Here is a 14277-nt window from a genome sequence, read left to right on the forward strand (position 1 = left end):
CCTTCAACTTCCTCAAACATAATCAAGATAACGATAACTCAGCTTTTGTAAACAAAAATTGGAAAGTCCAATTTGTTAGTGATGTACTGACCATTTTGTTCAACTTGGGTTATAGAGACCCCTCTCCCCTAAACCTTTAATAGGAAGAGATGTGATGTGATTGTTATCTTATTTTGTTGTTGTTTTCTTTTCTTTGTTGAAAAGTTGATTGACATTGGTCTGCTCCTGACCATTTCTGGATGATAGGCTTTGAAAAAAAATTATTAAAGTATTTATTTTTTATTTAATGCGGTAAGATGCAGATAACTGGAATAAAATTGAACTTATTTGTTGAGACAGTGTTAAAGATCCTCAATAAATTAAGGTTTTATATCAGATAAATAGATTTATCAATTATTATAGTTTATAATGAACTTTAGTGGGCAGAATAATAGTATTTAATGAAAAAAAACCTCTAAAAAGTCCTGTATCAGTATGCTTAAATGAGGCATTACCAGCACAGCATTTTTTTTTATAACAAAGAATGGCCTTTTATGTCACCAATTTTGTATCTTTATTATAGCATTTGGTGTAGTATTTTAACCTTTCCAAGTTTCCTTTTTTTTTTAAAGGTTAGAATTAAAATTCAAGGAACATATTTCCTTGAAATTTAAATGACATTTTCCCAGACTAGGAACTTCTGATATTTTACCTACTAGTTCATTTCCCTAAATGCCAATATAGAACTTTCTTTTTTGCCTCCAGTAGGCTATAATGTAGTTCCTACAGCTATTTTGATCCCAGTTAAAGTTCTTCCTCATTAAACTTCTGTGTCCTTCAGATTCTACTTCAGTTGAGGTAACCAGTTTAAAACATCTTGCCTTTTCTTTCTGAAAGCTTAAAATGACACAAATACAGTAGTTGGGTAGCACAGATTTTAATCACTTTAACTTGTAAATCACATTGATGTTAACATGATAAAATTTAGTGGAAGCTGCTAACATGTCAATTATGGATTTGGAGAATTTTTTCTACTTTTATTAAATCTTTGGCTACTTTTATTAGTTAATAGTCTGAGGATGTCTGACTCGAATTTTTTTTCTGCTTAGGCACATCATCACTAATAACCTCACATTATCTTTCTTTGTTTCTAATAGCTGTTAGCTCTCACTGCAAACCTCAAATATAGCTCCTAGCTGTGTGACCTTGGGCAAGTTACTCACCTTTAAGCCTCAGTTTCTTTACCTATAAAGTGGGGATCATAATTCCTACTTCATGGGGTTTTTCATCAAGATGAAATAAGTTACTAATGTGAACTACTTAGAACTTTGATTGATTCCACCAATTTTTATTGAGCACTATTTGCTTCATTCAGGCTAACTGACTTTAAATATTCTTTTTATGTGCTGTAGACTCCAAAATTTATATTATCATCCTAGACTTCTTTCCTGAACTGATATAGCCACTTGCCTAATTGATATCTCCAGTTGCGTATTTACAGACATTTCAAACTCTGCGTTTTAAAAACTGAATTTTTAGAGGAAAAATTTGCAATCTTGTCTCCAAAATGTTTCTGTTCTGTAGCCTTCTTCTTCTCTTCAGGAGATGGAAATTCAATTCCTTAGGCAGCTTGGGCCACAATCTTTGAAGTCATAGATTTTTGTTTTATATTGCTTTATAATAGCTTGAGATATAATTATGATCTAATATGTACAATTTAATGTGTACAATTTGATAAGTTTTGACATATGAATATAACCATGAAACCATCATCACAATCAAGATAATGAACATATCCACCAACCCCAAAAGTTTTCCTCTTTCTCCTTTATAATCCTTCCCCACTCCCACCCACAACCCTTAAGCAACCCCCCAGCAATCGCTGATTTGCTTTCTGTCATGTAGATTTGCTTAAATTCCCTACAATTTTAATAAAGTGGAATCCTACAGTATGTATGGGAGGAGGGTCTGGCTTCTTCAACTAGGCATAATTATTTTGAAATTCAGCCATATTGCTGCATTTATCAGTAGTTCATTTCTTTTTGTTGCTCAGCAGTATTGCATTGTATAGATATGCCACTGTTTTGTTTATACATTCACCTGTTGATGAACACTTGGATTATTTCTAGTTTTGGGCTATTACAAACAAAGCTGCTATGAACATTCATGTGAAAGTTTTTGTATAGACATATACTTTTGGTAAGTAACTGGAAATGGAATGAATAGATCAAAATGGTAGGTATATGTTTACCTTTTTGAGAAACTATGAAGTTTTTTCCCAGAGTGATTATATCATTTTATATTCCCACCAGCACTGTATAAGAGTTCCAGTTTCTCCATATCCTTGCCAATACTTTGTATTGTTAGTCTTTTTAATTTTAGTCTAAACTTTAGTAGGTACATAGTAGTATCTCATTGTAGATTTGTTTTGTTTTGTTTTTTGAGACAGTGTCTCACCCTGCTGCCTGAGCTGGAGTGCAGTGGCACGATCATGGCTCACTGCAGCCTTGACCTCCCTGGGCTTAGGCAATCCACTTCAGCTTCCTGAGTAACTGAGACCACAGGCAAGTGCCACCATGCCTGGCTAATTTTTATATTTTTTTGTAGAGATGGAATTTTTTGCCATGTTGCCCTGTTCCTGAACTCCTGGGCTCAAGTGTTCTGCCCACCTTGGCCTCCCAAAGTGTTGGGATTACAGGCTCGGGCCCCTGTGTCTGGACTCATTGTAGTTTTAATTTATATTTCTCTAATGACTAGTGATGTTGAACATCTTTTCATGTGCTTATTTGCCATCCATATATCTTTATTGGTGAAGTTCTCCTTAAATTATCTGCCCAATTTTTTTTTTTTTTGAGACGGAGTCTCACTCTGTTGCCAGGCTGGAGCGCAGTGGTGCGATCTTGGCTCACTTCCATCTCTGTCTCCCGGGTTCATGCCATTCTCCTGCCTCAGCCTCTCGAGTAGCTGGGACTACAGGCGCCCACCATCATGCCTGGCTAATTTTTTGTATTTTTAGTAGAGATGGGTTTTCACCATGTTAGCCAGGATGGTCTCGATCTCCTGACCTTGTGATCCATCCACCTTGGCCTCCCAAAGTGCTGGGATTACAGGTGTCAGCCACCACGCCCGGCCTATTTGCTGAATTTTAAGATTGGGTTGTTTTCTTATTATTGAGTTTTGGAATTCTTTATTTATTCTGGGAATAAGTCTTTTTTCAGATATATGCTTTGCAAATATTTTCTTTCAGTCTGTGGTTTCTCTTTTCATTTTCTTACAGTATCTTTTGAAGACCAGCTGTTTTTAATTTTTATGAAGCCCAGTGTATTAATTTGTCTTTGTATCATGCTTCTGCTGTTGTATCATAATGCAAGGTTATAGAGATTTTCTCCCATTTGAGTTTTATAATTTTTAGTCTTACATTTAGGTCTCTAATCAGTTTTGAAGATTTCTGAGTTATTATTTGTATATGGTATAAAATTGGATTGAAGTTAATGATTTTTGCACATGGATATCCAATTGTTCAGCACCATTTATTGGAAAAGATTATCCTTTCTTCACTGAGTTGACTTTGCACCATCATTTAAAAAAATCTGTTGTCTATATATGTCTGCTTCTAGTTCTGGACTCTATATATGTCTGTCTCTGTGCTAATACCATACTGTTTGGATTACTATAGCTTTATCATAAGTCTTTTTCAAAGTTATTTTGGCTGTTCTAGGTTCTGTGTATTTCTATATGAACTTCATTTTCATATGGAAATGTCAGTTTCTGTTAAAAAAAGAAAAAGTCCCGTTGGGATTTTGATTGGGATTGCATTGACTCTATATATCAGTTTGAGGAGACTGACAGCTTAACAGTTTTGATTCTTCTGACCTGACCCATGAACATGGTATATCTTTAGTTTTTTGTAGGTCTGTAATTTCTCTCAGCAGTGTCTTATGGTTTTCTATGTACATGTCTTTCATATATATATACACATATATACACATATATGTATATATGTATATATATTTTTTAGAGACAAGATCTTATTCTGTTGCCCAGGCTGGAGTCTAGTGGCACCATCATAGCTCACTGTAACCTTAAACTCCTGGGCTTAAATGATCCTCCTGCTGCAGCCTCCCCAGTAGCTAGGACTACAGGCATGTGCCACCATGCTTGGCTAATTTTTTAATTTTTCTGGAGACAGGGTCTTGCCATATTGCCGAGACTGGTCTCAAACTTCTCGCTTCAACCTACCACCTTGGCCTCCCAAAGTGTTGGGATTATTGGTACGAGCCACCATACCTGGCCTCGTATATTTTTAAAAACAGGATTTGTCCCTAAGTAGTACATATTTTTTGGTGCTGTTGTAATTGGTATTTTTAAAAATTTTCAGTTTCTGGTTGTTCTTTAATAGTGTAAAAAATACAGTTTTTTAATACTGATCTTATATCCTGCAACTTTACTAAATTCACTAAATTTTAACAAGCTTTTTTTTTGTAGATCTCATTGGATTTTTTACATAGATGACTCTGTTGTGTGTGAATAAAGACAGTTTTCTTTCTTTCTTTCCAATCTGTTTGCCTTTTTTTCTTTTTCTCACCTGATTGTACTGGCCAGATAATGTTCAAAAGAAGCGAGACTTGTTTCTGATTTAGGAGAGATGTGTTCGGTCCTTTAACTATTAAGTATTTGTTAACTATAGGTGTTTTTTGTAGATACCCTTTATCAAGTTGAAGAAGTCCCTTTCTTGTGTTAGTTTATAGAGTTTTAATTAGGAATGGATGTTGGATTTGTGGAAAAAAATGTTATTTTGTGTCTTATAGTTGAGGTTAAGTTGAAGTAATTTATTTGAGTTCAGTCTTATTTTCTAAAGTAGAAAATCAGTGCTGATTTTTTCCCAATTATTGCTTTAGTGACATGCCACCAATTTTGATATGTTTATTTTCATTAATTTGAAAATATTTTCTACTGTTTTGATTTTTTTCTTTGATCCGTGGTTTACTCACCATGTATGTATGTTATTTAGTTCTCAATTATTTTGGGATTTTTCCAGATATCTTTCTGTCATTGATTTCTGTATTAATTTTGTTGTGTTCAGAAAATATACTTTATATGACTTGAATCCTTTCAAATTTATTGCTACTTGTTTTATGGCCCACAGTACAGCCTATTTTTAAAATGTTCCATGTGCACTTGCAAAGAATGTGTTTTCCTGCTGCTGTTTGGTGGAGTAGTCTTTAAATGTCTGTTAGGTCAGATTGACTTATAATGTAATTCAGGTCTCTTATATTTTTTATTTTCTGTCTACTTGTTCTGTCAGTTATTGAAGGGGGGTATTAAAACCTCCAACAGTAATTGTAGATTTGTATATTTCTTCTGCAGTTCTATTTTTGCTGGGTGTATTTTAAAGCTCGGTTATTAGGAGGATAAATGTTCAGGATTGTTATGGCTTCTTGATTAACTGACCCTTTTGTCGTTATGAAATGACCTCCTTTATTTGTGATAACATGCTTTGCTCTGAAATCTGCTTTTTCTGATATTAAAATAGCTATTGGAATTTTCTTAGCATGGTATATCTTTTTGCTTTTTCCATCATTTTACTTTTAATTAGTTTGTATCTTTATATTTAGAATGTTTTTCTTATAGGCAGCATATAATTGGTTCTTTTCTTTTTATCTGATTTGACAATCACTACCTTTTCTTTGAGGTGTTTAGATCATTTACCTTCAGTGTGATTTATTGTGGTTTAGTTTAAATCTGTCATCTTGCTATTCGTTTTCTGTATTTCCCTTCTGTTTTTGTTCTTCTTTCCCTCTTTTACTGCCTTTTTGGGATTTTTTTTAAATGATATGCTTTATCTCTTTAGTTTCTTTAGTAGTTTTAAGTTTTTATTTTGTTTTAGGATTTGTAGTATACGTCTTTAACTTGTATCAGCTACCTTTGAGTGATATTGTAATACTTTGCAGTATCATTTAAAAAATTTAAATAATATGAAAGCATCTTGTATATTTACCCATCTAGTTAGCCTTTCCTATACCCTTAATTTTGTCTGATGTTATTTGCCTTCTGCTTGAAGGACTTCTTTTAACATGACTTTAGTGTGGGTCTGCTGTTGGCAAATTCTAATTTTGTCTGAAGAAGTCTTTATTTCACCTTTGTTTTTAAAAAAGATATTTGAAGTGAGTATATAATTGTAGATTGATACTCTTTCAGCAGTACAGAGATGTTGCTCCACTGTTACCTACTTTATTGCTTTTCATGAGAAATCTGATATTGTCTTTGTCTTTGTTTCTGTGTATGTAATATGTTTTTTTCCCCTCTGGCTACTTTTTTTTTTTTTTCTTTGTGACAGAGTTTCACTCTTGTTACCCAGGCTGGAGTGCAGTGGCATGATATCGGCTCACCACAACCTCTGTCTCCCAGGTTCAAGCGATTCTCCTGCCTCAGCCTCCAGAGTAGCTGGGATTACAGGCATGCCCCACCACGCCCGGCTAATACTATATTTTTAGTAGAGATGGGGTTTTACCATGTTGGTCAGGCTGGTCTAAAACTCCTGACCTCTGATGATCCACCGCCTCAGCCTCCCAAAATGCCGGGCTTATAGGCATGAGCCACCACACCCAGCCTAGATTGCAGACTTTACGACACTTAACTTAAATACTTCAGCACCATCTCCTAAAGACAGAAGAATAGTGTTATTCTTTATAACTATAATACCACTATCATGTCTAAGAAAATCAGTAGTAATTTTTTTTTTTTTTTTTGAGACAGAGTCTCACTCTGTCGCTCAGCAGGCTGGAGTGCAGTGGTTCACCACAACCTCTGCCTCCCGGGTTCAAGTGATTCTCCTACCTCAGCCTCCCAAGTAGCTGGGATTACAAGCATGAGCCACCATGCCCAGCTAATTTTGTATTTTTGGTAGAGACGGGGTTTCTCCATGTTGGTCAGGCTGGTCTCGAACTCCCGATCTCAGGTGATCCACCCACCTCGGCTCTCAGGTGATCCGCCCACCTCGGCCTCCCAAAGTGTTGGGATTACAGGCGTGAGCCACTGTGCCCGGCCCCCTCTGGCTACTTTTAAGATTTTCTTGTTATCACTGGTTTGAGCAATTTGATTGTCATGGATCTTGGTGTAGTTTTTCTCTGTGTTTCTTTTGTTGAGGATTTGTTAAGCTTTTTTGATTTGTGGCTTTATAGTTTTCATCAAATTTTGAAAAACTTTGTCCATTATTTCTTCAACTCTCCAATAAACCCCCCTCCCCGCCGACCTTTAGGGACTCTATTTACTCACTTATTAGGCTCTTTGAAGTTCCACAGCTCACTGCTACTCTTTTCATTTTTTTCTTTTAGTTCCTGTTGCTATGTCTTGAAGTTCACTACTGTTTTATTTTGCTATGTCTTTTCTGCTCTTAATCCCATTAAATATATTTTTAATCTCAGACATTATATTTTTCATCTCCAGATGTTTAATTTGGGCCTTTTTATATCTTGCATGTCTCTACTTTTTGAACATACAGAATACAGTTATAATAACTGTTTTAATGTTCTTGTCAGCTGTGTCTAACATCTGTGTTAGTTCTGGATTGGTTTTGATTATTTACCCCATAATGATTATGGGGTGTTTTCCCGCTTCTTTGTAGCTTGGTAATTTTTATTTTTATTTTATATATATTTTGTTTTTATTTTTAATTTTATATTTTTAATTTTGAATGTTAATTTTTGATTAGATGGTAGCCATTATGAATTTCGATGTTTTTCAATTCTACAAATATTCTTCAGCTTTTTTCCTGGGATGCACTTAGGTGGAAACAGTTGATCCTCTAGTTCTTGCTTTTACGATCTTTTGCTTTTTTCAGTCTGAGGCTAATTACTTTCCACTACTGTGGTATGACATTGTTGGATATCCTACCTAATACTCTGTGAATTAATAGTTTTCTTAGTTGAACTAGTGGAAACAGGTACTGTTTCTGGCCCTCTGTGAGTGCTGGCACTATTCTCTAATCTACTGGTGTCCAGCCCTTTGAATGTGAGGACTTTTTTGGTGGCAGATATCATGAAAATTATGCATAGACCTTTTTTTTTTTTTTTAAGCTCATCAGCTGTTGTTAGTGTATTTTATGGGTGGCCTAAGACAATTCTTCTTCTTTCAGTGTGGCCCAGGGAAGCCAAAAGGTTGGACACCCAGATGCTGTAATCCATCTGGATTATTTCTTCCTCTGGTCTTTGGTATTTCACTCACTTGCATTTACTTTGCAGTACTCTGCTGAAGACCTGAGGGGCACACTCTGCAGATCTGCAGGCACCTCTCTTTGTGCTGCTTTTTTCTGTACTTTTTCCTATGAACTCTAAATGCCTTGATTGCCTTGACTGAGCTCTATGCTCAATCTCAACTCAGTGTTTGCCAAGTTGTGCCTGGATTCTGTTTCTGTGGAGCGCTAAACTAGGGTCAAGTCACAGTGCTCACCACCAGTGTTTACTTTCTCATAGGGATCACCCCTTCCTGACTGCAAGTTCAGTGTTTGAAAACTTTTTTTTTCTTTTTTAAAATACAGGGATGGAGTCTCGCTATGTTGCTCAGGTTGGTCTTGAGCTCCTGGCATCAAGTGATCCTCCCACCTCAGCCTCCTGAAGTGTTAGGATTACAGGTGTGAGCCACCATGCCTGGCCTGTTTCTTCTATTTTTCTGTGTTTTAGTCTTTTTAGGTGGGAGGGTAAATCCTAGCTCCTTTTACTTCAGTTTGGGTAGAGCGGGAAGTTCCTGCTCTGCTTTTTATTTTTTTCATCACACTTCTAATTATTCTGTATAATTTAATTATGATTCTTAATTAATTTCAGTTTCCTTTACTATTTCTCCTGTTTTTTTTTTTTAGCAGCATATACATTTTTCTCAATATTTCTCTATAATATAAGCACCATAATTTAGGGATTTTTTAAGTGATATATCTGAAGCTCTGCTTGTAGTCAGTAAATATTTGTTGTTTCAGTATTGAATTGGAACACAAGTGAGATAAAGCTTTTATTCCCATAGAGCTTCATGGCACATGGTAAATGGTTAATGAACACAGTTATTTTTATCTAGCATAGTATGGGGCAGAGATGTTATTTTATTAAAAAAGAAATCTTGAGTCAGACATGGTGGCTTATGACTATAATTCCAGCACTTTGGGAGGCCAAAGCAGGAGGAATGCTTGAGCCCAGGATTGGAGGCTGCAATGAGCCATGATTGTGCCATTATACTCCAGTTTGGGAGACAGAGTGAGACCCTTTCTCGGGGAACGTGGTGGGTGAATATTTGATTAATTGTATGAGTAAATCTGTGGACCTTTCTTCAGCAAATTTTTCTTACCAGCTAATGGCATTAACAGAGACACAGACCTTATAGGAGAAAGTGGCTAAATGTATATGATCTTAGATACCATTTATTAAGCACTTACTATGCACCAGCAATTGTTTCTCACTAAATTTGCATATTGTGGTATACTGTGGTATGTAAATTTTCTAGCAACAGTAAATGACAAGTTTCAAACCCAGGGATTTTTGTTTGTTTTCTTAAACTTTTTGGCAAGAAAAACCCAGGTTTTCAACCATTACACTTTCTTCACTTATTTAGTAGGAAGTTAATAAGATTTTAAACAAAGAAGTAAATTTGAATTGGTGTGGTAGAGCTCATTCAGCATGGGGAACATCTAGTTTTTTTGGTATCTTTGTCTTTTGCTTTACACAATTCCTGGTGTATAGTACCTGCTTGTAATTGGAGAAGATAATGAAGTAATCTACCAGACAAAAGAAACAAATTAATCGTATATATAATATTGGATATACTGATAGAAATAAAGTGTAACACCACACTGTCAATACTAGACAGATCAACGAGACAGAAAATTAACAAGGATATTCGGGACTTGAACTCAGCTCTGGACCAAGCGGACCTAATAGACATCTACAGAACTCTCCACCCCAAATCAACAGAATATGTATTCTTCTCAGCACCTCATCGCACTTATTCTAAAATTGACCACGTAATTGGAAGTAAAACACTCCTCAGCAAATGCAAAAGAACAGAAATCATAACAAACAATCTCTCAGACCACAGTGCAATCAAATTAGAACTCAGGAATAAGAAACTCACTCAAAACCACACAACTGCTTGAAAACTGAACAACCTGCTCTTGAATGACTACTGGGTAAATAACGAAATGAAGGCAGAAATAAAGATGTTCTTTGAAACCAGTGAGAATGAAGACACAACGTACCAGAATCTCTGGGACACATTTAAAGCAGTGTGTAGAGGGAAATTTATAGCACTAAATGCCCACAAGAGAAAGCAGTAAGGTTCTAAAATTGACACCCTAACATCAAAATTAAAAGAACTAGAGAAGCAACAGCAAATTCAAACACTAGCAGAAGACATGAAATAACTAAGATCAGAGCAGAACTGAAGGAGATAGAGACACAAGAAACCCTTCAACAAATCAATGAATCCAGGAGCTGTTTTTTGAAAATATCAACAAAATAGACAGCTAGCCAGACTAATAAAGAAGAAAAGAGAGAAGAATCAAATAGATGCAATAAAAAAAGATACAGGGGATATCACCACTGATCCCACAGAAATACAAACTACCATCAGAGAATACTATAAATGCCTCTACACAAATAAACTAGAAAATCTAGAAGAAATGGATAAATTCCTGGACACATACACCCTCCCAAGTCTAAGCCAGGAAGAAGTCGAATCCCTCAATAAACCAATAAGAAGTCCTGAAATTGAGGCAGTAATTAATAGCCTACCAACCAAAAAAAGTACAGGACTAGATGGATTCACAGCTGAATTCTACCAGAGATACAAAGAGGAGCTGGTAGCATTCCTTCTGAAACTATCCCAAACAATAGAAAAAGAGAGACTCCTCCCTAACTCATTTTATGAGGCCAGCATCATCCTGATATCAAAACCTGGCAGAGACACAACAAAAAAAGAAAATTTCAGGCTAATATCCCTGATGAACATTGATGCGAAAATCCTTAATAAAATACTGGCAAACCGAACGAATCCAGCAGCACATCAAAAAGCTTATCCACCACAAGCAAGTTGGCTTCATACCTGGGATGCAAGGCTGGTTCAACATACGCAAATCAATCAATGTAATCCATCACATAAACAGAACCAAGGACAAAAACCACATGATAATCTCAATAGATGCAGAAAAGGCCTTCAATAAAATTCAACACCCCTTCATGCTAAAAACTCTCAATAAACTAGGTATCGATGGAACGTATCTCAAAATATTAAGAGCTATTTATGACAAACCCACAGCCAATATCATACTGAGTGGGCAAAAGCTGGAAGCATTCTCTTTGAAAACTAGCACAAGACAAGGATGTCCTCTCTCACCACTCCTATTCAACATGGTATTGGAAGTTCTGGCCAGGGCAATCAGGCAAGAGAAAGAAATAAAGGGTATTCAGATAGGAAGAGAGGAAGTCAAATTGTCTCTGTTTGCAGATGACATGATTGTATATTTAAAAAACCCCATCGTCTCAGCCCAAAATCTCCTTAAGCTGATAAGCAACTTCAACAAAGTCTCAGGATACAAAATCAATTGTGCAAAAATCACAAGCATTCCTATACACCAATAACAGAGAGCCAAATCATGAGTGAACTCCTATTCACAATTGCTACTAAGAGAATAAAATACCTAGGAATCCAACTTACAAGGGATGTGAAGGACCTCTTCAAGGAGAACTACAAACTGCTGCTCAAGGAAATAAGAGAGAACACAAACAAATGGAAAAACATTCCATGCTCATGGATAGGAAGAATCAATATCATGAAAATGGCCATACTGCCCAAAGTAATTTGTAGATGCAATGCTATTCCCATCAAGCTACCACTTACTTTCTTCACAGAATTGGAAAAAACTACTTTAAACTTCATATGGAACAAAAAAAGAGCCCATGTAGCTAAGTCAATCCTGGGCAAGAAGAACAAAGCTGGAGGCATCATGCCACCTGACTTCAAACTATACTACAAGGCCACAGTAACCCAAACAGCATGATACTGGTACCAAAACAGATATATAGACCAATGGAAAAGAACGGAGGCCTCAGAAATAACACCACACAATCTACATCTGATCTTTGACAAACCTGATACAAGCAATGGGGGAAAGATTCCCTATTTAATCAATGGTGTTGGGAAAACTGGCTAGCCATATGCAGAAAACTGAAACTGGACCCGTTCCTTACACCTTATACAAAAATCAACTCAAGATGGATCAAAGACTTAAATGCAAGACCTAGGACCATAAAAATCCTAGAAGAAAACCTGGGCGATGCCATTCAGGACATAGGCATGGGCAAAGACTTCATGTCTAAAAAACCAAAAGCAGTGGCAACAAAAGCCAAATTGACAAATGGGATTTAATTAACCTAAAGAGCTGCTGCACAGCAAAAGAAACTGTCATCAGAGTGAACAGGCAACCTACAGAATGGGAGAAAATTTTTGCAATCTCTCCATCTGACAAAGGGTTAATATCCAGAATCTACAAAGAACATAAACAAATTTACAAGAAAAAAACAACCCCATCAAAACATGGGTAAAGGATATGAACAGACACTTCTCAAAAGAAGACATTTATGCAGCCAACAGACATATGAAAAAATGCTCATCATCACTGGTCATTAGCAAAATGCAAATCAAAACCACAACGAGATACCATTTCATGCCAGTTAGAATAGCAATCATTAAAAAATCAAGAAACAACATATGCTGGAGAGGTTGTGGAAAAATAGGAATGCTCTTATGCTGTTGGTGGGAGTGTAAATTAGTTCAACCATTGTGGAAGACAGTGTGGCAATTTCTCAAGGATCTAGGACTAGAAATACCATTTGACCCAGCAATCCCATTACTGGGTATATACCCAAAGGATTATAAATCAGCCTACGATAAAGACACATGCACATGTATGTTTATTGCAGCACTATTCACAATAGCAAAGACTTGGAACCAACCCGAATGTCCATCAATGATAGACTGGATTAAGAAAATGTGGCACATATACACCATGGAATACTATGCAGCCATAAAAAAGGATGAGTTCATGTCCTTTGCAGGGACATGGATAAAGCTGGAAACCATCATTCTCAGCAAACCATCACAAGATCAGAAAACGAAACACCGCATGTTCTCACTCATAAGTGGGAGTTGAACAATGAGTACACATGGATACAGGGAGAGGAACATCACACACTGGGGCCTGGGGCGGGGTGGGAGGCTAGGGGAGGGATAACATTAGGAGAAATACCTCATGTAGATGATGGATTGATGGGTGCAGCAAACCACCGTGGCATGTGTATACCTATGTAACAAAACTGCACGTTCTGCACATGTATCCCAGAACTTAAAGTATAATGATAAAAAAAAAATGCAAGTAAGAGGTACCACTTGGGGAACTATCAGTTAAAACAAGTGATTTAACTGTTTCCCATCTGTGAAAATAGGAATAATAATAGTGGCAGCTTCATAGGGTTGTTGAGCAGATTAAATGAATTAACACACTTAAAAAAAAAAAAAAGAAATAGTTAAAGTGTGTACTTAATGATTTGCTTCTGTATAATGTCAAAGTTTGTTTTGTCATGACAGTATGTGAAACCTCTCTTTTCAGTACCTGATACATCTTAGGGCTCTATGAATGTCTTTTCTTCTTTTCCCAATTTCATAAAATTGAGTAAAAGGTTATGTTTTAAAAAAAAGTTGAGTAACAGTAGTGTTTTAAGAGAAAATAATTCATAGTATTTTGTTTGGAGATGGAGTTAGGGAAAAAATATAATGTAACAGTCATAATCTTCATTTTAACCTCTTCAGCCATTTATTTAAGCTTCTTTTTTATAGATGGATATTAACCTCTTAAAACTAAATAATATATTGAATATTTAGTGGAAAAACTTTTATTATATAACAGTTGATGTCTTTTAAAATCTTGTTTTCCTAGCAGCAAAATTAGAATAGATAGAGAATTTGTATTGCTGATACGCAAAATCTAACAAATTATATTTAACTTAATAGGCTTTCATATTTTGGATTACAACTTTCACATCATACTTAAATACAAATATACAGACGTGGCTGACATATTCTACATATCTGCGTGGCTTACTTGAAAAATAGAACAGTTGCTTAACTGGGTGACTATCAAAATGGTCAACACAGATTGATGGGCTTGAGTGTAGCAGACAGCAGGTATGCAGATGGTGGTGTCTGTACCGTTTGAGAAGAGATGGCTGAGTCTTTAAAATGATTTCATTGGAATGGCTTTGG

The 14277-nt window shown here is 36.0% G+C and overlaps 1 protein-coding gene across 2 annotated transcripts in view; it reads left to right on the forward strand.

The window, feature by feature from the left end:
• The window catches only part of AGPS (alkylglycerone phosphate synthase), a 157678-nt gene that overhangs the window by 60793 nt on the left and 82608 nt on the right, over positions 1-14277 (forward strand). The gene's annotated exons all lie outside the window — the stretch shown is intronic.

The sequence above is a fragment of the Pongo pygmaeus genome, chromosome 11 (assembly GCF_028885625.2).
Source record: "Pongo pygmaeus isolate AG05252 chromosome 11, NHGRI_mPonPyg2-v2.0_pri, whole genome shotgun sequence".
In the NCBI taxonomy this organism is placed as follows: domain Eukaryota; kingdom Metazoa; phylum Chordata; class Mammalia; order Primates; family Hominidae; genus Pongo; species Pongo pygmaeus.